This window comes from Myodes glareolus, chromosome 26 (genome assembly GCF_982192425.1).
Source record: "Myodes glareolus chromosome 26, mMyoGla1.1, whole genome shotgun sequence".
Lineage (NCBI taxonomy): Eukaryota > Metazoa > Chordata > Mammalia > Rodentia > Cricetidae > Myodes > Myodes glareolus.
The window spans coordinates 2,737,542-2,760,183 of record NC_142051.1 but is presented as its reverse complement, the minus strand read 5'-3'; the positions used below and the strand labels follow the sequence as shown (position 1 = coordinate 2,760,183).

Below are 22,642 nucleotides of genomic sequence, written 5' to 3'. Positions count from 1 at the left end.
CCCACAATTGTTATGTCTTCTTCATTATTCTTTTTCTCCTGTAAATTTTAGTCTGTTGCCTGTTACAGAGGTTAGCCCCCACTGAGTGCTTTACTCAGTGACTTATTATGTATTTCCTAGCCTGACTGGTGAGCATGGTATGGTTCTCAGTCATACGTGAACTTGATTCTATCCTTCTTAGCCTTCATGGTGAATGTTTTCCTTGGTATTGGAGATTGATACAGATATAAATAGATATGAATATGTATGTATGTATGTATGGTATGTATGTATCATGATGTATACATGTGGAGTAGCCGCCTTATCTTTTCAGGTAGTTGAATGGTATAGCTCCCATTAGCTGATTAAATGCTGTCTTCTTGACAGGAGTTTGGCAATTCTGCTTACTTTATTTCCTGTAAAATGAATCATCATTGCCAGCCTTCAGGGTGGATTGGATTGGCTGGTGGTTCCTGCAAACCTTCAAATGACTAATTGGAAATGTCAGTGGCCCTTTCTTCCTTAGACATGCCATTGGTTAGGGTGCTGATTGTTTTCTTGTTGCTGCTGTTGTTCGTTTGTCTTTTTGCTCAGTATGTTTTTGTAGAGTGAGATGGTGGAATGGTGGCCCTGGAGCAGTGGCTCAGTGGCTTTCTCCAGCAAGGCTGTACCACCAGCTGGGGACCTAGCGTTCAAATATCTGAGCCTATAGAGGCTCGTTTCTCATTCAAATCACCACAATATATTTGACTTATGTATTATGAATATTAAAAAATAATCAGAGCAAAACTTTGCCCACCTCACAGCCCAGTTGGATCACTTCCTCACTCTGTTTTCTGACTGTTGACCTGTGGACTCCAGGCTGTCCATTAAAGAGTAGCAAGCCATTAAGACCTGAACTACCTTTCTCTACAATATGATCCTATACCTCTTGAGCTATATATGGATCTACCTCCTCTTCACACTTGCTGAAAGAGACCTCCAAGTCCTGTAGAGCAAGGTGTCTTGGTATTCGGCCTCATCTTTCCTCTCAACTTGGAATCACACAGCCTGAACCCTCCAGAGCTTTGCTGTTCCTTACTAACCATACTTTTGTGCAGGTTCACATCTGGGAAGAGGGAACTTCAATTTAAAAAATGTTTTAATCAAGTTGGCCTTCATGCAAGTCTGTGAGGGTTTTCATCATTACTGAATGTTGTGGGAGGGCCTAGCCCATTGATGGTGCTGCTGCGCCTGGGCGGATGTCCCTGGGAGGTGCACAGAGAGTCAGCTCAGTGAAAGCCTGAGCAAGCCAGTCTGCGGCATTGCTCTACGGCCTGCACTGCAGTCCCTGCCCTGACTGCCTTTGACGGTGGACTCTGCCCTTAGGTTGTAATAAAAATCTTTTCCTCTTCGCGGTAGTGTGGTCAGAGCTGTCTCACAGCAACAGAAAACAAACTTAGACACTGTCTGGCTTCTACTTCATGCTGTCCCACCTGTGTTTGCACCCTTGAAGCTGGTTTTGAAAGTCTTTGAACTCACCTCTCTGTCTGCTTTACTTTGCTTCCTGACTGTGCCCCTCCCATCTCCTCCACTGATACTGAGATCCTTCACTGCCTCCTTCTTTGGAGACTGAATTTTATCGACTTTTAAAATATTCCCTCTTTCTCACTTTTTACATTTTCTCTATGTTCCACAGATGATTTAAGGTGTGACTGCCTCTTATTGTCTGGGCTGTGTCACTGGACAGCGATGAGGAACCTGAGATTGACAGTGTTGTCCTTCCTCCTTCAAGCGAACCTGTTGCTCTCGGGCAGTTTATCTGCTCTCCGACTGCCTTTTCAAATTCCTACCCCTGACCTGCATTTCCGCCATTCCAGAGCTCCCAGAACAGAGGCTGACAAATAGTGTATATTTGGTAAGTAGATGTTGAATAAAATAGCAGGTGAAAGAATCATCTGTTGGTTGGTTGGCTGTCACAACTTCAGTTGTTTGTCCTTCATTTCTGTTTGGGTTCCTGGAAGCTGCTCCAATTAGTTCCCCGCTGTTTATGAGTACGACTTCTCCGTGGTCTGCTCCAGCTCCTGACATGGAGGTCGGGCCGCAGGATGACTCCCAGCAGGAAGATGTGGGACTGGGCGTTCTGTGTCTATAATGACATTCCTTACCGTGTTTGCTGACATGTTTTATAGAGCTTCAGAAGATCAGGAGTTTGTGCATAGAAAGGCATTTGAATATTAAAACTGTAATTTTCTGAGTACCTTAAATTTACTTTGTAATTCTGATTTTACCTCTAAGACGAGTCATTTTAATATAGTTTTAAAAGCATACTTCCACTGGTTAAATTTTTGCAGATTAAAATTTACACCATTACTTAAATTCTTTAAATGTTTGAAAAACATTTATAATTTATCAAGCAACTCAGATATTTGATAAGCCTGACTTTAGCAAGAAAATAAATAGAGTACTTGTGAATTTAAAAACTCACCTCTAAAGATAAACTGCAGCCATAGTTGGTGTTTTCAATGACTCTTCAATTATAAAACTGAATGTAAAAGAAAACTTAAAATTAATAATGCAGTTGATGTGAAATTTTGTCAGCATCTCTGATGTTAGGTGCTCTCTCTCTCTCTCTCTCTCTCTCTCTCTCTCTCTCTCTCTCTCTTTCTGCTTTGTTTTTCCAGACAGGGTTCATCTGTGTAACAGTTCTGACTCTCATGGGACTCATTCTGTAGACCAGTCTAACCTTAAACTCACAGAGATCCACCTGCCTGTGCCTCCCAAGTGCTGGGATTAAAGGCGTGTGCCACCACTACCCGACTAAGGATAGTTTTTCTTAAGCATTACTAACACCCTTTCAAATCAATTTATACTTAATTTTTTATACAATATATTTTAATCATATAACCCCCCCCCCACACACACATACACAAAGAAACACAAAGTGTACCTTCTGTTTCTAAGCTTATTAAGCAGTGTGGGTCCAACTGGCTCAAGATCTTTGTGCTTCCTGCTAAGTCTTCTTGTGACTGTAAAATAATTTCCTAAACCCCCCAGGGAGGTTGCAGTTAATGTAATGAAAGACTGAGAAATAGTTACTTTTTTTAAAAAAAAATCATGAGTTCAAGACCAAGATATGAATTTCCAAGACGATGGTAGTCAAGCCACAGACAGATGCACTGAACATGGCTCCATGCTCGTCTCATTTGGAGTTACGTACCTGCCCTTCTGTTGAAGCTGATGTGGCAGACTCTGCCCATTGGCTGCTTTAAAGCCCAAGGCACCTCTACTCAACTGTTGTAACATCCTACTGTGCGTTTTTATTTATTCACTTTTACACAGATAAATTAAGCACCCCATTTAGATGGTCACAAATGATTTTAGACTCTTCCTTTCCTTCTTACTTGTCTTCATTGATTATTGTAGTTATAGGCTTTAAATGTCAATTAGAAAAAAGTGATGTGCTTGTTCAAATTGTCAAGTCATTCTGAAGTCTCTAGAGGTGGCTGCTTCACTGATGGCTGAATGACAGCTCTCAATCTTTCTCTCTTTCTCTCTTCCCTCTTTTTCTCCCTCCCTCTTTCTTATTTCTCCTGCTGTCTTTTCCCTCCATTTCCTTCTCCCTCTTTCTCTCTCTATTTCTAATTCCAGTTTGGTTCTTGCCCAGCCTTTTGGCTTAATTCTTAGTGTTTTGTTTTCTCCCAAAATATAGCAACAAAGCTCCACGCAGCTCGAGGATCACCTGACACTGACAGCTCTCAGGCTTGAGTTATGTATTCAGCTCTGGACCAATCACTAAGGCCTAGGAACTGAGGTATTCTGAAGCATAAATGGGTACCGTTGCAATGAGGAAGGCAGGGCTCCTTGACTGACAGATTCAAGAGAATCATCCAGAGATGGGAGGGGCAGCTCTTCACAGTAACGGATGCCAGGCAGATAAGAGTGGCAGATGCCCTCTACAGTGCAGAAGGAATTCAGACAGATTTATGAGATTCATGTGCATCAAGCCTTTCGCTGTGTTTCCTGCCAGCTCGGCACCTCGTCTGTCCCGAATGGAAAAGCAAGCATCTGATTCACCCATCCCTTCGCCTTGCCGCAGCACTGCTTCATTTCTGCATTGCTCAGTTCCAAATCCGCCTTCTACTTTTCCTGGAACCGCTAATACATTGTCATCTTTATCCAAGTCACACAAGACCTCCTGCGTTCATTTTTAATGTCGAATATCACTGAGATTTTCCAGAATCCTGTCCTTTTTCCTATAGATACACATTTTCCAGGGCCACTCCTGTTTCCCAGTTGGTCAAATTCTTGGGGAATTAATTTATCAAAAAGATGTTCTTTTAGGCCTATCCAAACTCTTGCAATAAATAGGCCCCCCAATGCATAATGTACAGTCAGGTGCTTTGAAAGTGAATCCTCATAAGAGTTGTCCTTAAGAGGTCTTTTGGCCGGATGATGAAGAGCTGTCTTCAGTATCTTGAACTTCTGATATGGTCAAGATGATAACGTTGGTGGTGATGATAACAAACTTACTGTATTTTATCTAATAAACTGGTATTGGTGGTATCCTAGGTATTTAGGTACAATATCTCTTTTAATCTTGACAATGTGCTAAGAGGTACACATCAAATTCCATATTTACATAGAGCAAAGCAGGTTCCACTAGAGCTGTGACCTTGTAATACGGTTTCTCATGTTGTGCTGACCCACAACCATAAAATTATTTTTGTCGCTACTTCATAACTATACTTTTGCTACTGTGATGGATTGTAATATAAATACCTACATTTTCCGACTGTCTTAGGTGACCCCTGTGAAAGGAGCATTCGACTCCTAAAGGGGTCACTACTCACTGGCTGAGAACCACCACACTAGTGATTTATCTAAGGTCACATATGATGTGATGTCAAATCAGCCCAGCCCCAAGCGTCCTGATTAGAATGCCTGTCATTAGAGACATGGAACTAACACCTTCATTTCCCTAGTCTCTTCCCTTCTTTATTGCATTGATTTTGCTTTGCTCTCCAGCCTGCTCCAAACATGTTATCCCCTTAATAGACCTAAGCATTCATTGATGAAATGAACAACTTTGAGACAAGGTTATAGCACAACATTTAAACTTATGTTCCCATGGTGATGGCCATTAAATGCCTTCAGAAGCCTCTATAAGAAAAGGCGGCTGTTGGTATTCCCATTTCAAATATAAGAACACAAGGCATAAACTAGGCATGGTGGTGCATGCCTGTAGCCAATGCCAGTGCTCAGGAGGATGACGTAGGGAGATTTTAAGTTCAAGACCTGAATGTGTGCTCTACGGGAACCAGGCTTTTTCCTGTTTACTACTACATACCAGCATTCAGTGGCTTTAATACTACTAAGGAAAGAGTAAATAAAGACTTTCATTGGTTCATTTATTCAAGAGACATTGACTACAGAGGATGAACTAACTCCACCCTTCATATAAGCACCTCAAAAAGGACAAACATATCAAACACAATAAATAGTATCATAGTGATGTATACATTATCAGGATAATATAATAGTGTTTTCAATTGCTATGCCAATAAAAAAAACTCTTGTTTGATATAAGAAAATATCTGAAATCCAGGGCTAAACAGTAAATCATGGGTAAGGAACTTGAGAGACAAACTCTATGCCCTCACCTCTAGGTTAGCATGCTGCCTTCTGTTTCCTGGGACTGACTCTACAAGGCAAAGTATACCATTGTAAGAATCTTAGACCAGCTCTTGATTTACATGTAGTTGACTTGCACATTTTGGAGTAAATTCTATTAGTATGCAAGCATGAATATTGGAATAATTCATTTAGACTGTCTGCCATATTTTAAAGTGATGCAGCAGAAAGTCTTGGTAGATGGGAGAATCACATTGTTTTTTCTGGACATGCAATAGTATCCCACCTAGAATGCGGTACTTTTCAATTTGCTTGTTCATTTGAAAGTTGAACAAAATCATGGGTAGGAAATATCTGCTAAACTATCAGGGAGCTCATGAATAAAGGAAAAGATGGCTGCCATTCGCTGTGCCCAGTTGGAAAGCAAATCTTTTTTTAGTGATGTTAAAACAAAAAACAAAAAAAATCCTGTCTCTAACAAGCCTCAAGTGAAGTGGAGTCAGTGCTGTGTATAACAATGCCATCAAAATGAAAGACAGAGCTAGTCTTGACTAACAATTGGCGTTCCTATCAGGGAGACCACCTATGAGCCTTGCTGCCAGCTAAAGGCCAAAGGTGCTAGAGGCCATGGTTGCAAATCCCCAGTTCGTGTACTGTTTAAGCACTGCAAAGTTTTTTGTTCCAATGATGTATTTCTTATTGATGTTTTTGTGACAGAAAATGACCAATCTTTATCATACTTGGAAATGACCTATTCTTTTAAAATATCTTTGCATGAGAGAATTCATGTTCATTTTAACTTTCAAAAATGGCTCACACTTTTAAAATCTACCTATACTGACTAACAGATGGTTAGAGTTGGGAGTCCAGGAGAAACCCTTGCGTTGTCGCTGTAAACATATCCATCACTGAGAGCACAGATCAACCAGACCACAGCTCTATGCCGAAAGCACAACTGCCATTTGCTTTTGTAAATAAAGTTTCTTTGACACACCATCAAAACATCTCATTGGATATTGTCTGTTGTCTAGGGCCATGTTTACTGCAGTACTGAACTTAAGAGTAAAGGACAGGTAGCAAAGCCCAGGGGGCTTAAAGTTACTTTGTAACCACTAGTGCAATAGTGGAACCAATGTTATGGGAGTAACTGCACTTTCATTTTCCAACTTCCCAGATCCAAATAATCACACAAAAACTATATTAATTGCAGCTACATGGCATCTGCCCGACTTTGCCTTTTTTCCCTCCTCTCTCTCTGCTTGAATTTCCTGCCTTGCTATTTTTTGCCCTGCCATAGGCCAAAGTAGCTTTTTTATTAACCAATGGCAATAAAACATATTCACAGCATACAGAGTCTCCTCTGTATGAATCCCACATCAAGTAACCAATTTCTTTTTCTTTTTTTTTTTTAATTGGAGTTAACACTAGTTCCATGAAATGGAGCCTATACCTGACACAGTTAAGAGACCAAGACCTTGAGACTAAATAGCTTTTGAACCTTGCAGGAAAATTTGTTACTAATATTCTTCTAAATGAAAATAACAATGAAACAACTTTTAACGATATTGCTATACCCACAGACCATTGTATTGCTAAACCATTGTCAGAGAAGCTTCTTCTTGTAGCAGATGGTAATCAATTATTACCGAGACCCACAACTGTACAGAGTGCAGAGAGTGAGGGACTTAGTCCTAAGCAGTGAGATAAAGACTGTTTCTCTCTAACCTCAGGGATCTGTCTGGGAGAGGAAGCAGAAAGAGTGTAAGAGCCAGATTCTTAAAAATCCCAACTTAGAAAGGGGAAGTGGGCACAAAGTCCCACCCCAAGGTATTTGTAATTGATAGCTGCCAAGAGAAGGCAAATCCATTTGATGGAGTGACAATGGATATATCAGCCACACTCCAGGGCAACTGGCTAACGCTCAGGAGCTGTTAGCCAATGCAAATGGACTTCATGGTTTGCTTTGTTTTGTTTTTTGTGTGTGTGTCTCTCTTTGTGTATGTGTGTGCTTGAATGGTCTTGTGATTTTTGCTTTATTTAGTTTTGATTTATTATTAAAAGAGAGAAAGAGCACAAAGTTGGATGTGAGGAGGATAAATATGATCAAAACTTATAAAAATATTTTTTTAAAAAATTAAGATTATTGTGTTAGCTCTTTAACAAAAAATGAAGCTTGCCAACTTTTATCTAGTCGAAGGAAATCACTTTTCAAAAGTTTGTATGTATGTTTATTCTTAAGCTAGAGCATTCTACTAGAAGGTACTGAATAAAATTGCCCCACAGCGGTGATGTATTTTGTGATTGTACATCATACTGATGGCAGCCATTTACTCCATAGGTTACTTTCTGTTAGTTTAAAATATTATTCTCTAAGGCTTTAAACATGAACCAGTCGAGACAGCAATGTAAGAGAGCCACGGCCAGTGACATGAAGGGTGGCTGAAGCCAGCAGGCATCTCCTCCACATACACCTCACAGCTGTGCTGCCAAGAGGCAGATGGCTTGGAATGGCAGGGCTAGGCTATGCCAGACAACTAGGAAAGCATTGGGGAACATTTCCTGGTGGAAAATGTTTTCCTTACAATTCTGAAATATTTTCCCTTTTATGTTATAGCCTCCTTTCCCCCTGTTCAAAGTAACATAGCCCTTCTCTCTGCCAAAAACGTTTCTCTTTTTTTATGTTTTGGTTTCTGCACAAGTGAAAATAAATTCCCTTACCTGGTTCACTTCGATCATCTTTTAAATGAAAGTAAAAACCTGTGGTGAAATAAGTTGAAATAAACTGAAATTGACAGTTGAAATTATTATTATTTTTTTTTAAATTGTGCTTCATTGACGGCAGAAGGGTCATCAAGCAGAGCAGTTCCTTTGGTCCTTTGTTCAGTTTTGCTTGTTGTTGCTAGGGATCCCATCTAGGGTCCTTCCCGTGTGAAGCCAGCCCTTTACCCAGAACTCTGTCTTCAGAGTTCTCACAGTGCTGCTCATAGAGACTCACAGTGCTGCTCAGGATGGCTTTCAACTCGCTCTGTAGCCCAAGCAAGGCATGAGCTTGCAGCCCTCCTGCTTCAGCCCCAGAGCAGCTAATATGATAGAGATGCACCCTCAGGCCTGGCTCACTAACAGTCATGGAGAATATCACACTTACTCGGCCATTTAGTACTCCTGTGGCCTAGGACAGGCCCTGTCATGCTCTGGGGTTGGGGAAGGTTGTCAGCCAGCAGTTGAGGAGGAGTAGCTGTGGACAGAGGACTGAGTGGCACTGTGAATGGTGGTGTGGCCACTGTCATCTGCCCTTGTCATCAAACCCTCCGAATCTGACTGAAGGTCTGTGATAAGGAAGTGAAATAAAACCCTACTTTTAAAAAGGCACCCTCAGAAAGAGGTTTGCAGGGCACGAGCTGAGCTTGGGTGTGGCTTCTGTAATTCAGAAGGGCTGGCGGGCTACTGTGCTGTCCCTTCCCACATAGCAGTGATGGCACCAGATGAGGCGAGATAAAATTCGTGCTGTGCGCACAGAGACAGCTTCCCATAAGTCAGACACTCCAGTGTCAGAATGCCACAGTCACTTTCCAGCTTTAAAGATACCACTGGTATGGGCATGGGGACAAGGCTCAGTCTGAAAAGTGCTTGACTTGTAAGGACCTGAGTTTAGTTCTCCAGCATCCATGGTAAAAGTTGACTGTGGGGGCCTGGGCTAAGACAGAAGGATCTCTGGAACTCAGCAATTGCTGAGCTTCAGGTTCTGTGATATTCTCTCTCTCGAAAAATAACATAAAAGTGATCAAGGAAGAAGACATCTACGGTTGACCTCTGACCCGCACTCACACGAACACACACACACACACACACACACACACACAGAGGACTTGAGCTTGGGGTTCAGAATCTATTTTATAATCCCAGGAGATGTGGTCCCTATGGCCCTAGTGAAAGGAAGGTAACAACCGGTGGGCCCCTGAGATATAGGTGGTCCAACCAGGGAGCTCCGGGCTGGCAAGAGAGCCTGCTTCAATAGACAAGGCTCCCAAGGTAAAGGTCTGGCCTTCGCAAACACAGTGCACCCACCACACACACACACACACACACACACACACACACACACACATAAAACCAAACAAAACATGGCTAACAACAGAACAAATCCAGTTAAAGATTAACATTTAGTAGGAAAGCAAATCTCAATGAGAATCTCACATCTCTTGTCTTCAAGAGATAATAGTCCACAACCATCTTACGTCACTGGGCTATTAAAAATTTTAAGGAAGATTTTATATGTTAGTTACTTGTCCCATAACTTTGAAAACTACCTGGAAGAAGCCATGTAAGAGGGAAAGGATTTCACCTCTTGCTATCAGAAGTTTCAGCACATGGTTTCATGGCCCGTGTGCTTGGGCAGGATATCACCATAGGACCAGAAACAAAAGTCTCAGAAACAAAATAACCCTTCCCTTCTTTAAGTTCATCTTGTCAGGTGTTTTGTTGCAGTGACAGAGAATCCACAAATGAAGGTCTCTTAGTATCTCTTTCTCTTCTCTCTTCTGCTAGCCAGTCTACCAGAAATAAATGCCTTGGAGCAGCTAAGAATATTTGGTAAAACACTGTACAAGTAAATCCACAGAGGAAGACAAAGAACCACAGTATTTTTTAAAAGTCTCTTGAAATTCATTAATCCACTGTTAAACAAGAAGTATGTAAGGCGTTGTCTAGGGCTGATAAAGCTATAGTGAACAAATCAATGTGGTTCTGTGCTTATGGCTAGGAGAGATATTAGATACACAAAGTATTATTTTCTTACAGTGTAAGCTTTTTCTTGAAACATGAAATGGCTGCAGAAAGTCCATGAGTAAGAAGCTCCATTCAGCTTCACAAAATGAACAGATATGTGGAATTCTTACCCAGGTTTAATAATCAGATCCACAGGTACCCCCTTTTACTTCTAATGACCCCATTCCAACCAGGGTGAAATTACCTGTACTTCTAAACTCATGCAATATTTTGCATGTCTTTAGTTTTATATATAAAAATATATATAATATTTTTATGTATAAAAATATGTTTTTCTACAATTGATTCTTTATTTAATGTTGTATGTGAGCTATTCTGTTTTGTGTGTTGTGATCACACCATTCTTGTATGCTATCTCATGTATGCAATTACCCAGTGATTTCTTATATATTTTATAAGTTTAAAATATCCATTTTAATGGTTCTTTTGGTTGTTTGTGGGTGATGGGGAGCATATTGCAGTGAATGCCGCAGTTAGCATCCATCACCATCATTGGCTATTCTCTTGGGGCCACGCTTACCGGTGGAACCACTGAGTTGTGGACAAGGGTATACTCAGCTTTCCTGGATGAGTCGACTTTTAAAGTGTGGGAGTTCTGGTTACCCCACTTTCTCTTGCTATTCCCACTGGAAAGGCATAGTGAGATTTCTTCATTATGATTTTTAACCTATAGTTCCCTCAAAGTCTAAGGCAATCAGACATCTTTCTGTATGATTATTTTCTGCTTGGTTATGTTCTTTTGTGGAGTGTCTATTCTGACACTTTCTCATTTTTGTGTTGAGGTCTCCTTTTTTAAAATTATTGATTTGAAGGCATTCTTTATATATTCAAGATGAAGACCCTTTACGAGATATATGCATTAACCATCTCTTCTCCCAGTCTACATCTTAACCTTGCTACTGTTAATGGCTCTAAAGAACTGAAGTCAATGAACTCCAACTGATCAATATTTTGTCCCTTTAAGGATTTTGTTTTCTGTGTCTTAGGAAATCTTTGCTAGGGGCAGTTCTCCTATAGACAGACAATTCAAGGTGGGAAAATTGTTAAGTACCATGTTCCCTATATTTTGTTTAGTTGAAGGAGACCTCAAGAAGCCAACGGAAAGGGGATCTGCTTGTGCTTGGGGCTTCTTTGTGAAGATGTGCTGTGTTGAAGAACATTGAAAAGAATCCAGGAGTCTCTGTAACTTGCAATTCCACAAACCTGCACAAAAGGCAGAAAAATATTAGGAGACAAAGAAAAATACAAGTTTGATGCATTGTTGAAGGATTCTACAAACTGGAAATGAAAGATTGGGTATTGTCAGCTAAAGGAGGAAAGGGAGCCTGTCACAAAACACTGAACTCCCATCTTCTTCTGCCTGCATCTTTACCCAAGACCAACTCTACAAATCTACCTCGGATTGGGGGGAGGCACACAGGACAACAGATAGCAGTGTCAAGAATTCCTACAATGTCCTAATGAAAATGTGACACCTGTGTGTGTCACATGACATTGACACCTGTGTATGTCACATGACATTGTTGTGTATGTCACATGACACTGCTGTCATTTTAATGCTTAATTGAGAATCAAACAGAAGATAAGACTTTACCCATAGGCCTCAATTCCTCACAGGAGACATATTAACAGACATCTCTTTTAGCTAGAAGACCTATACAGAACCTCAAAGAGATCTGGAGAGTAAAGAGGAATTGACTTGAAGATGAAGGGAGCAGATGAGAAGATGGTCAGACAACTTCAAGGAGCTGAGGAAGGTCCAAGGCAATAGTTGTCAAGGCAGAGAAGCTCTCATGCCAGCAGTCAGAGGCACTGAATTCTGCCAAGAAATTGCATGGGCTTGGAAACACCATTGTAGGGCCTGCAGAAGAGAAATCAGCTCAGCTGACAACTTGATTTTTATCTTATGAATGGAGAGCTAAGGGATCATGTTGGATGACTTCTCCTTCTTCTTCTTCTCCTTCTCCTCCTCCTCCTCCTCCTCCTCTTCTTCCTCTTCTTTCTTCTCCCTTTCCCTCTTCCCCTTCTTCCTCTTCCTCGTCCTCCCTTTTTTCTTCTTCTTTTCGTTTTTTTGTTTTTTTGAGACCGGGGTTCTCTATGTAGCTAGCCCTGGATATCCTGGAACTCATTCTGTAGACTAGGATGGCCTCAGCTAAGAGATCTGTTTGCCTCTGTCTCCCGATTAAAGGCATATGCCACCACTCCCAGCCCATGTTGGACTTCTGACCTATAGGGCTTTGAACTAGTAAACAGATGGCAGAAACTGCTGAATATATGCTCATCTGTTACACAGTGACACATAGAAATAAAACTCAGGGTGAAACCTGACTAGGGCAAAGCTAGTCATCTTGTAGTAGGACGACAAATGTGAAGGACATGGACGAGAAGTGTGCTGCTACACTAAGCCTAGAGGACATGAGATCACCTGACGTTTCCTGAGGCTTGTGGCAGTGTGAATTAGAAAGCAGTGGTGAGATAGGAGGTGACACCACATGACCCTGTGAATGCAAGGAGGACAGATGCAGGGTGTGTCTGTGACCTGGTGGGTTGGCTTCAGTCAGGATCTGATCACACTGTCCTTTTCTTCTTCTTGTCTTGGAAACAGTCTCTCACTATGTAGCTCTAGCTGACCTGACCTGGAACTTACTTTGCTGACCAGGTTGGGCTTGAACTCACACAGATCTCTCTGCCTCGACTCCCGAGAGTTGGCACTAAAGAAGTGTGATTCCATGTGTGACCTGTTTTGACTGTTTTGAGCTGGGATTTGTACATGCAATCCTTGTTGGCCTGAGTCTCACTGTGTAGACAGGTGAGGTACTCAGAGTGATCCTTTTGCCTTGGGGGCCAGGATGATGGGTCATCGCACCTTTGTGCTAAAAAATGTTCTGGAATAATTATCAGTAATTTCTACCTTGTGTTCATCCCAGAAATTCCATCATAATTATCCTTATGTATAAACATTTTAAAACTGAAACAGTACTTGCTGTTCTTACTCCACAAACTGAGAGATCTGTAGGAGAGGGCAAGCGAAGATCCTGGAATTTTAAATTATTTTTTTTATTTTAAAATATTTATTGTGTTACTCTCTCTCTTTCTCCGTGTGTGGGGTGTGTATGTATGTGTGTTTGTGTGTGTGTGCATGCTGTTAGTATTGTTTTCTCTTAGTAGCCTTTGTCTTGTGTTATTTTGTTTTGGCATTCTTTGTTTTAATGTTTGTTTATTTATTTTGATTTTCATTTCTGGTCCTTTTTTTGATGTGGGATATCATAAAGTTGGATGGCAAGGGAGATAGGGAGCCTCTGTGGGAACTTGGGGGAAGAGAGAAGAATATGGTTGAAATATGTTGTATTAAACTTTTTAATAAAAAAATATTAAAACCAAATGGAAACAAAGGGGACAATTCTGTGCAATAGTCTCCGCTCTACTGAACTGTCTTCCAGTTTCATTAAGCCCCTCCCCCAAAGTCGGCTTGCACCCTGCCCTAGACTCCTGATACCACGACGTCTGCAAATTCTCTTGAAACAAAATAGCGCATAATATTGTCTTTATACCGGGAGAAGATGAAAAGAAAGTAATTTCTACCTCAAGGTAAATTTACAAGGCCTCAGAAAAATTTCTTTTAGAAGTTTTCTTGTGCTACCTTTTGCTATGAGATAGTCAGTCATCCATCCCTGCTAGATCTTTAGGTAACTGAGCATCCCATCCATTGGTGACTTGAGAGCCTGGCACCACGCTGGAGCTCTCCCCTTCACTCTCTCTGAATACCTGTTTTCATCTCCGGAGACTCAAGGCCTCTGACGTTTTCCAGAGGCTTCCAGCTTGTTTGTTTTTAGCCACCAGTCCTCAGGCTTCAGCCGAAGTCCTGCAGGGAATCCCAGCTGTGTGCTCGGGCCCCTTATGTCTATTTTGAGGAATTCTCTGGTGTCCATGTCCTGCCTCCTGAGTCTCACAGGACAGAGAATGACAAGCCTGTCTGGAAGGGCTACTCTTGGGAGTCCTGGACTGCCCAGGCTCTCCTCCTCTAGGCTTCTGCACTGGAGCTGGCACTATGTTCAAACTGGTAATAACTGCTTTTCATTTGATCTTTCTTTCATCTTCTTTCCTCTCCCTCCCTCCTTCCCTCCTTCCCTCCCTCCCTCCCTCCCTCCCTCCCTCCCTCCCTCCATCCCTCCCTTTCTTCCTCCCTCCCTCCCTCCTTCCCTTTCTTCCTCCCTCCTTCCCTCCTTCCTTTCTTTCTGGATAGCCGTGGGAGTTTATCACAATAGTCCACATCATCTTAAATCACAGATAGATATTTTTCCACTTAGAACTGCATTAAGTCACAAGGAAGAAGAGAAGGAGGCAAGCAGTAGTGTGGGCAGTCCACCAAGCCTTGAGCAAACAGGTGTGGACGCCAAGAGAGAACCCAGCAGTTCAACACTATGCAATCCAGCTTTCCCCATCATTCCTCCATTTGTAACAAGTGTCTCAGGTCAGGGTCTCCCTTTTTCTGGTCTGGCGTTACATTTCTCTGAACAGATAGCCTCTGTCTGATTTGGTTCATTTAAAAAGCAGTACCGGATGAGTTCCATCCAGCCCTACAAGATGGCATATGTATGCTTGAAAAATCAAGACACCATCCCCACAGGGCCACATAGTCCTCCAAAACAACCATGATGCACTCTCTAGGGGATGGGTCTTGAAGGAAATGCTGCTTCCCTTCCCTGCAATTTCTTCTGTGGCTCTCATTGTGCAGCTCCAACAGCTTGGGTCCGACCCCGGCTGCATAAACAGCTATGTGTTCAGAAAGAAATTCTGTGCCACTGGTTAATAGCACCATGGGATCAAGGCTGGTGTTCTCTCGTTCTCCCCAGCTTAGCTTGCATCTGACAATGCTGTGTGGTGGAGGAAGGCATATTCCGAAAGAGCCCAGCGAGGAGTGAGGAGGGAGTCCCTAAAGGGAAGATCTCCTGCCGCCTGTCTTCCAGCTGATGGCATTCCTGCGGGCTGTAGGAGAGCAGGAACCTTAGAAAATCTGAATGATCGTCCCTTTGGGAGGGAAAATATGCACAAATAACGACACGAAACTCCCCTTTAGAGTAGGGTCAGGAGCAAGTGACTGCCGCCGAGAGGGGAGTCGGCACCCGAGATAACCTCTGCTAATAGAGGATGTGATGGCTGAGAGGAGAAACGGGAGGGAGTGGAGGACAGCTGTAAGGAAAACAACCGAAGGAAAACTGGGAGGGCAGCGATGCAGGATCACAGGAAGAAGCGGGACTTGGGGACCAGCCAGGGAAAATGGTGGGGGAGGAGAGGAGCTTGAGAAATCAAAACCAAACCCAAACAGTATGATGGCTGGGGTGGGGGAGGGGCAGCTCTCGCTAGAAAATTGCCCCGTGCTTGAAGGGGCTTGTACCATAAATAATATCCCCATTCAATGCTGGGAAATACTCCTCAGGATTTTTGCTCAAGGCAAGGAGCAAGAAAGGGTCACTCAGAACAGAGAAGGACCCCAAACAGGAGAAGGGAGTTGCCCAAAGCCGGCCCTCGCATTCTTTCTACCCTTTGAGTCTGTAGCTTTATACATCCCTTCTAGTTTTTTCTTTCTTTCTTTCCTCCTCCTCCTCCTCCTCCTCCTCCTTCTTCCTCTCTCTCTGTCACACGTTTCCATGTTTTCCCCATGGAACTTGCTAGTTTTCTCACTTCTGACAGTTCCTTGTACATATATATATATGTGTTTGTGTGTTCGTGAATGTGAATGTGTGTGGCTATCTATCTCTGTGTGTGTGTTTGCGTGTGCATGCGTGTGTGCGTGTGTGCGTTTGTGTGTGTGTGTGTGTGTGTGTGTGTGTGTGTGTAGGCCAGACCTCAGGTGTGTTCCACCTTGTTTGTTAGACAGGGTCAAGTCCTTGGCTTGGAGCTTTTGGACTGGATGAGGCTGGCCAGCCAGCAGGCCTCCATGACTGTCCTGTCTCTAGTTTCCCAGCACCAGGGTTACAAGTGTAACTTACCACCGTCTGCTTCTGTATGTGGGGTCTGGCAATTGGACTTGGGGTCCCATTCTGGGGCTCTCTCTCTAACTCTTAGTTCTTTTTCTTCTTTATCAATTGAAAATAGGTTTTTAAAAATATACTATAATGTGATTATGGTTCCCCTCCACAGTGCCTCCCAGATCCTTACAACCTTCCCTCCTACCCCAATCCTCACCCATCAGAATACACACTAATAATGAAATAAGATAAAGTAAAAACAAGTACACTGTAATAGGACAAAACAAACAGAAAAAAAATAAAGCCAAAGAAAAAAAGCTCAGGAAACATACAGACACTGAGACACATTTTACACACAGAAACCCAGAAAAACAAAATCAGAAACCATGATGTATAAGCAACAGTTCTGTAAGGTTGAAAAAAAAGTGCCAGAGGCACTGTGAGAAAAAATCCTGCGGAAGCCCCATCGAGTTTGTTTTGTTTAGCCGTTTACTACTGGGCATGGGTCCTGCCTGTAAGTGTTGTCTACTCAGTGAGACATCGTGAGAGAAAACTAATTTTTATTTTGTGAGCAGTTATCAATTGCAGATAGTTTCTGGTTTGGAGATGGGGTCTAGCCCCTAAATCTGGTATTTCTTACGCTTTGCTTTAATTGCCTTGAGGGAAAGACATTGGAAATAAGATAATAGGAAGCAAAAGTCATAAGATACATTATTGTACATCATGAATACAGCTCTTTAGGTGCTTATCATTGTGGGTTCTATTTTCTGTGTGCAGTGTTGGCTTAGAGGTTTAAGAGTAGCATGGAATTTGGAGAATCTTATTCTTCTGGGGAGATATAAATATACTCTGGATTTGAGTTTTATCCTTATATGAGATTCGCAGTATCTTTTAATTTTTTTTTTTTTTTTGATTTTCGAGACAGGGTTTCTCCGTAGTTTTTGGTGCCTGTCCTGGAACTAGCTCTTGTAGATCAGGCTGGCCTCTAACTCACAGAGATCTGCCTACCTCTACCTTCCGAGTGCTGGGATTAAAGGCGTGCGTCACCAACGCCTGGCAGTATCTTTTAATTTTTTAAATTTATTTTTAGACATAACCCTTTTATGCTACCCAGGCTGGCCTCCAGCTTTTGGACTCAAACCATCCCCCCAGCTTTCTTCGCGGGTGTGCAAGCTGCTCAGCGCCGGCCACAGCACTGTTTGCTTGTTGTCTCCGTTTTGTTTTTCAAAACCAGTGGTCGTGTAGCCCAGGCTGGCCTCAAACCTACCACGTGGGGAGGCTGAACTGGTGAAAATCCGGCCTCCACCTCCCCATTCTGGATTATAGCAGAGTATGGACCACTGCTCCTGGCTCGCTGCATAGCTTTTAAAGGCACCGAATCTCCTTAGATCTCAAAGTACCTGTTTCCAAATCAATTCAGTGCCCGTTACCACTATTTTGAAGTAAATCTTTGCTCGCACAATGGAACTGTGAAGGAAGCTGTCATTGTCAATATATTCGGTGGTTTTAAAGTCACTTCAGCTCCAAGAACCATGATTTCTCAAGTATTTTTGCAAGTTAAGCGAGCAATGCCCTAGAGATTTTGTAGCCAAGAAACCTGAAATGCAGAGAATTTAATGTGTGGAGCCAGTGCTTAGCAGCAAATCAGAAAAAAAAAATCTGGAATTTTAGGAAAATATCTTGAAATTCGCTTTAAACTTCCTGTGTTGGGAAGAGTTATAAAAATAACATGAGAAAAACTGGAATTAGAGTTGAGGAAGTATTTAATGAAGTTTATAAATTTGATATTTAAAAGCCAGCATTTTATAGACAATACCATGTGAGAGTAGTGTAAAAAGGAGCAGCAGGCTGCATTCTTGCCCAGCTCACGCACGGCTAGCTTTACACCCAAAATAACAACACACAAATTGTATTCTTTTAAACACTGCTTGGCCCGTTAGTTCCACCCTCTTATTGGCTAACTCTCACATCTTGATTAACCCGTTTCTATTAATGTGTGTAGCACCACGAGATGGTGGCTTACAGGGAAGGATCTTAACCTGCGTCCATCTTGGAGAGGAGAGCTATAGCGTCTGCCTGCCTCTGCTTTCTTTATCCCACAATTCTGTTCTATCTACTCCACCCACCTAAGGGCTGGTCTATCAAAAAGGTCAAGGCAGTCTTCTTTATTAACCAATGAAAGTAACATATAGACAGATGACCCTCCCAAAGAAGAGAGACTTAGTCAATAAGAGGCTACAGATAATGGGCCAGGCAGTGTTTAAATGAATACAGTTTCCGTGTGTAATTATTTTGGGGGTAAACTAGCCTGGATCTGGGGGGGGAACACAGCCCACCACTCCTTCCTTTTACAGAGTGGCACCCAACGTGGTAACTAAATCCACTTAAAAACCTGAGAGGGCTTAAAAATAAGGGAAAGAGAGTTTAACACAGCTTTTTGCTGTCTGCTAGGAAGAGCTGTAGAGAGATTTCCTGATTCAGCAACAGCAGCAGAAAAAAAGCAGAAAAAAAGTCATCTTAAAAATGCGGCTTCCTGGGCTGTGCTGCCATCGCGATCTCTGCGGGAGACAGAGCTTTTGAATGGAGCATTTGGAGTAAAATGCTTGCTTGCTTGGTGGCAATGTGGACTTGCTGTGTGCCTGGAACTGTGCGCAGCTCAGGGGCACCAAATGGCCTAGGCAGGAGCAGCTCCAGCTCCGCTCTGCCAAGCTGAACTGTGCTGAACTCAGGCAGGAACTATCGTAATTATCATAACAACAGCGCAGTTAAGGCTTAGACTGGGCAGGACACAGGCGGTACCGTATTACCTCTACATGGTGCAACTTAGGTTTTTAAGAAGTGCTTAGCATTTTAAGAAGTGCTCCTGGATAGTAAAAAAAATTACAGATTCACAACAGGACAGATTCAGACATAGAAGACCTATAAATGGGTCACAGTGTTGGATGAGTGCACATAGGCTTTGGAGAGAGAAGAAAAAGAGTATAAAAAATAAAGTTAATGCCTTAAAAAAAGGGTAAAGTCTTTAAAGAGACAGAGTATGGGTAGTTATAGATAAAAATAAATAAAAATAAGCCACGTAAAAATGGAAAATTCACAGAGAGTCTGGATTATGTATATTGTGTTTTCTTTAAAATTTTTGACTGTGAAGGAGCTAAATACAGAGAGACGTTTCATTATATGGACTGCCAAGCTAAACCAGCATGGATATCATAAGGGTATAATGACTTCAGAATTTGCATCTAAGTATATGATGCTTTGGAAAAGAGGGTCTTCTTTTGTTTTCACAGAGGATGAGACCCTGTGGATTACTTCTATCCCAATATGGTATGATAGACCACACCTTCCTGAAAGGTTGTTGTGAACACCCTCAAAAAATTACTTCACTCAACTGCCGACTGAGATGAACCTGGCACACACCATGAAAGACCTGAATAACAGCGTCCCCATTCAGCATGAAGCAGTTTGGAGAGAAATAACTGTGCCCATATTCTCAAATATTGTTTATAAATGTTCTTTTACATTTAAAGGGGGATATGATATAGATATGAATAATTTGCATTGGTATGGATTTTAAGGTCAATTTTTCTATATGTATATGCGTTTCTGCTCTTGATTGAGGTATTGTGATTGTGTAGTTCATTTAAAAATGTAATGTATAATTAGGAAATGTGGGTTGTTAATGGGTAATCATCAATAATAGTCAAGCTTGTAGTCATGTTAGTTGGATTTTCTGGATATATAGAGATATGTTTCAGTTAGATAGGCATTCTTCATATCTTTCAAAGACTACAGAATATGACATTTTAAATGTTTTAATAACTTAGGGCTTTTCATGACAATGAGACACGTCTGCTCCTGGCAGCACTAATCTACTTCAAGAGGAAGATCGGCATCAAAGAGGTTCCTTATGGAGTTTGATAGGCATTTGGGCAAGAAACTGATCTTGCCTGGACTGTTGCATAAACTGGACACAAAGAACACTCAGAGAGAGGACTGCTGAACTTGCCTAAAGGTGAGATGGTCTTTCGGGGTTCCTGATTCATGAAAGAGTCTGCAAGACATTCTGCAGGACACAGCAGATAGTGACTGAACTGCCTTTGAAATTTCCTGCTTCATGGAAATGTCTGCTGGATACTATGGGCCTGTAGACCGAAGATGGATGCCCCAACGGTACAAAAGAACTTTGGGAGACTGTACAGGCAGCAAGATGTCTCTGTCTTTTCTAGAGTTTGAAAGTTGCTTACTTCTTGTTTATTTAGGTAATATTATATCCTTCTGGAGTCTTTGATGGAAATGAAGAATGGTTAGTTATAGTTATAGTTTTCCTTAGTTATGATAAAAGATAAAATAGATATAAATATTGTAACTGTAATTCTTGCTTGATAACTATTTTGTTATATGTAATTTTACTATGTTAAAGTTAAAGCCTTTCTTTTTTGTTTAAACAGAAAAAGGGGAAATGAAGGAGGAGGGTCATCTGTCTATTACTTTCATTGGTTAATAAAGAAGACTGCCCTGGCCTTTTTGATAGGCCATCCCTTAGGTGGGTGGAGTAGACAGAACAGAATTGTGGGATAAAGAAAGCAGAGGCAGGCGGACACTATAGCTCTCCTCTCCAAGATGGACGCAGGTTAAGATCCTTCCCGGTAAGCCACCATCTCGTGGTGCTATACAGATTAGTAGAAATGGGTTAGATCAATATGTAAGAGTTAGCCAATAAGAGGCTACAGATAATGGCCCAGGCAGTGTTTAAATAAATACAGTTTCCGTGTAATTATTTTGGGTAAAGCTAGCTGGGTGGGTGGTGGGAACTGGCCCGCTGTTCCTTTTACAGAGTAGTAATAAAAAACAATGTAGGTTTTCATTTTAACAATTTGCTTCTTGATCTCTTATAATTAAAATTATCTAAAAACAAATTTTTATGGTTTTAGTGTAAGAATAGTAAGAAGGAAATGAGCAGAAGGTCAACTATTAAACTGCTTTGTTCACACTCATATTTGCTGTGGCACACTGGCTGCCATTTACCTTGTTCACACTCAGATTTATGGTGGCACATTGGTTACCATTTACTTGGTTCACACTCAGATTTACGGTGGCACACTGGTTACCATTTACTTGGTTCACACTCAGATTTATAGTGGCACACAGGTTACCGTTTACTGTGTTCACACTCAGATTTATAGTGGCACACAGGTTACTGTTTACTGTGTTCACACTCAGATTTATGGTGGCACACAAGTTACCGTTTACTGTGTTCACACTCAGATTTATGGTGACACACAGGTTACCGTTTACTGTGTTCACACTCAGATTTATGGTGGCACACAGGTTACCGTTTACTGTGTTCACACTCAGATTTATGGTGGCACACAGGTTACCGTTTACTTTTGGAAAGAATGAGGAGCCTCAGAGGCAGAGCAAGTGGTTCCCAGGAGAATTTTAAGTGTGTTAATTTTGTGTGTGTTATGACTGGAAAGTGGCTTTGTGCTGAAGTCACATGCATGCAGGTCAAATTCCTGGGTCTTACAACACATAAGATAAGTTTCAAGAACAGTAGGAATCCTGTTCAGTCCAGAAACTGATAGAGAACTCACACACTGTGCTGTGACACATGAGAAGGTCAGTAGGGGACGGGAGCATTGACCAGAAATCTGGAGTCTGCCCTAGTATTTCCTCTATTAGTGGGTCAGACCCACAGGTGTGAGAGCCATCCACAAACGCAGTCTGTTAAAACCCAACCTGCCGACACTCAGCTGTCTCTAGTGATGTCTATAGACTGCAGGCATACAGCTCTGAACTCTTGCAATCTACAGTTTCCAGCACCAGACTGTTTCGGTCTTATGAAAAAAATGGATTTAAGATCAGAAGGCTTCCAATTATGACTTCCTGGCTAAGTGGCTTCCTGTGAGTCACTTGATCTCTTTGGGCCTTGCTTGCCTTCTGTAAGAGAAATGATAACACTGATATCTCACATGACTGTCACTTGATTTACTAAGATACTGGATCCAAAGTTCAGTAGACACAGTGGATACTATGAATATGTAATTCCGTTGTCAGTCCACACGAGGCACACTAACACCTCCTGGTGCAGCTGCCTTTGGCCCTGGAATCTAACTCAAAACTGAAAAACCTATCTTGCCACAGTGACGACTGCATGGCCATGTGACCCATGCATTCTTGTAGCCTTCACTCTCCATTCAACGCTCTGCTCTCAGCTGGACCCTCTTAGTTACGCTTGAACATAAGGCTCTTCAAATTAACCAGTGACTTCATTCCTTTCTAACTTACAACTCAGT

At 41.9% G+C, this 22,642-nt stretch overlaps 1 long non-coding RNA gene across 1 annotated transcript; it reads left to right on the top strand.

Annotated features, from left to right (window-relative positions):
- The first annotated feature begins 1,439 nt into the window (after window positions 1-1,439).
- LOC146889843 (uncharacterized) lies at window positions 1,440-20,864 on the top strand. The gene is made up of 2 exons (XR_014999720.2): window positions 1,440-1,876; window positions 20,171-20,864. It is a non-coding gene; the product is annotated as an uncharacterized LOC146889843 (long non-coding RNA).
- Window positions 20,865-22,642: the final 1,778 nt, after the last annotated feature.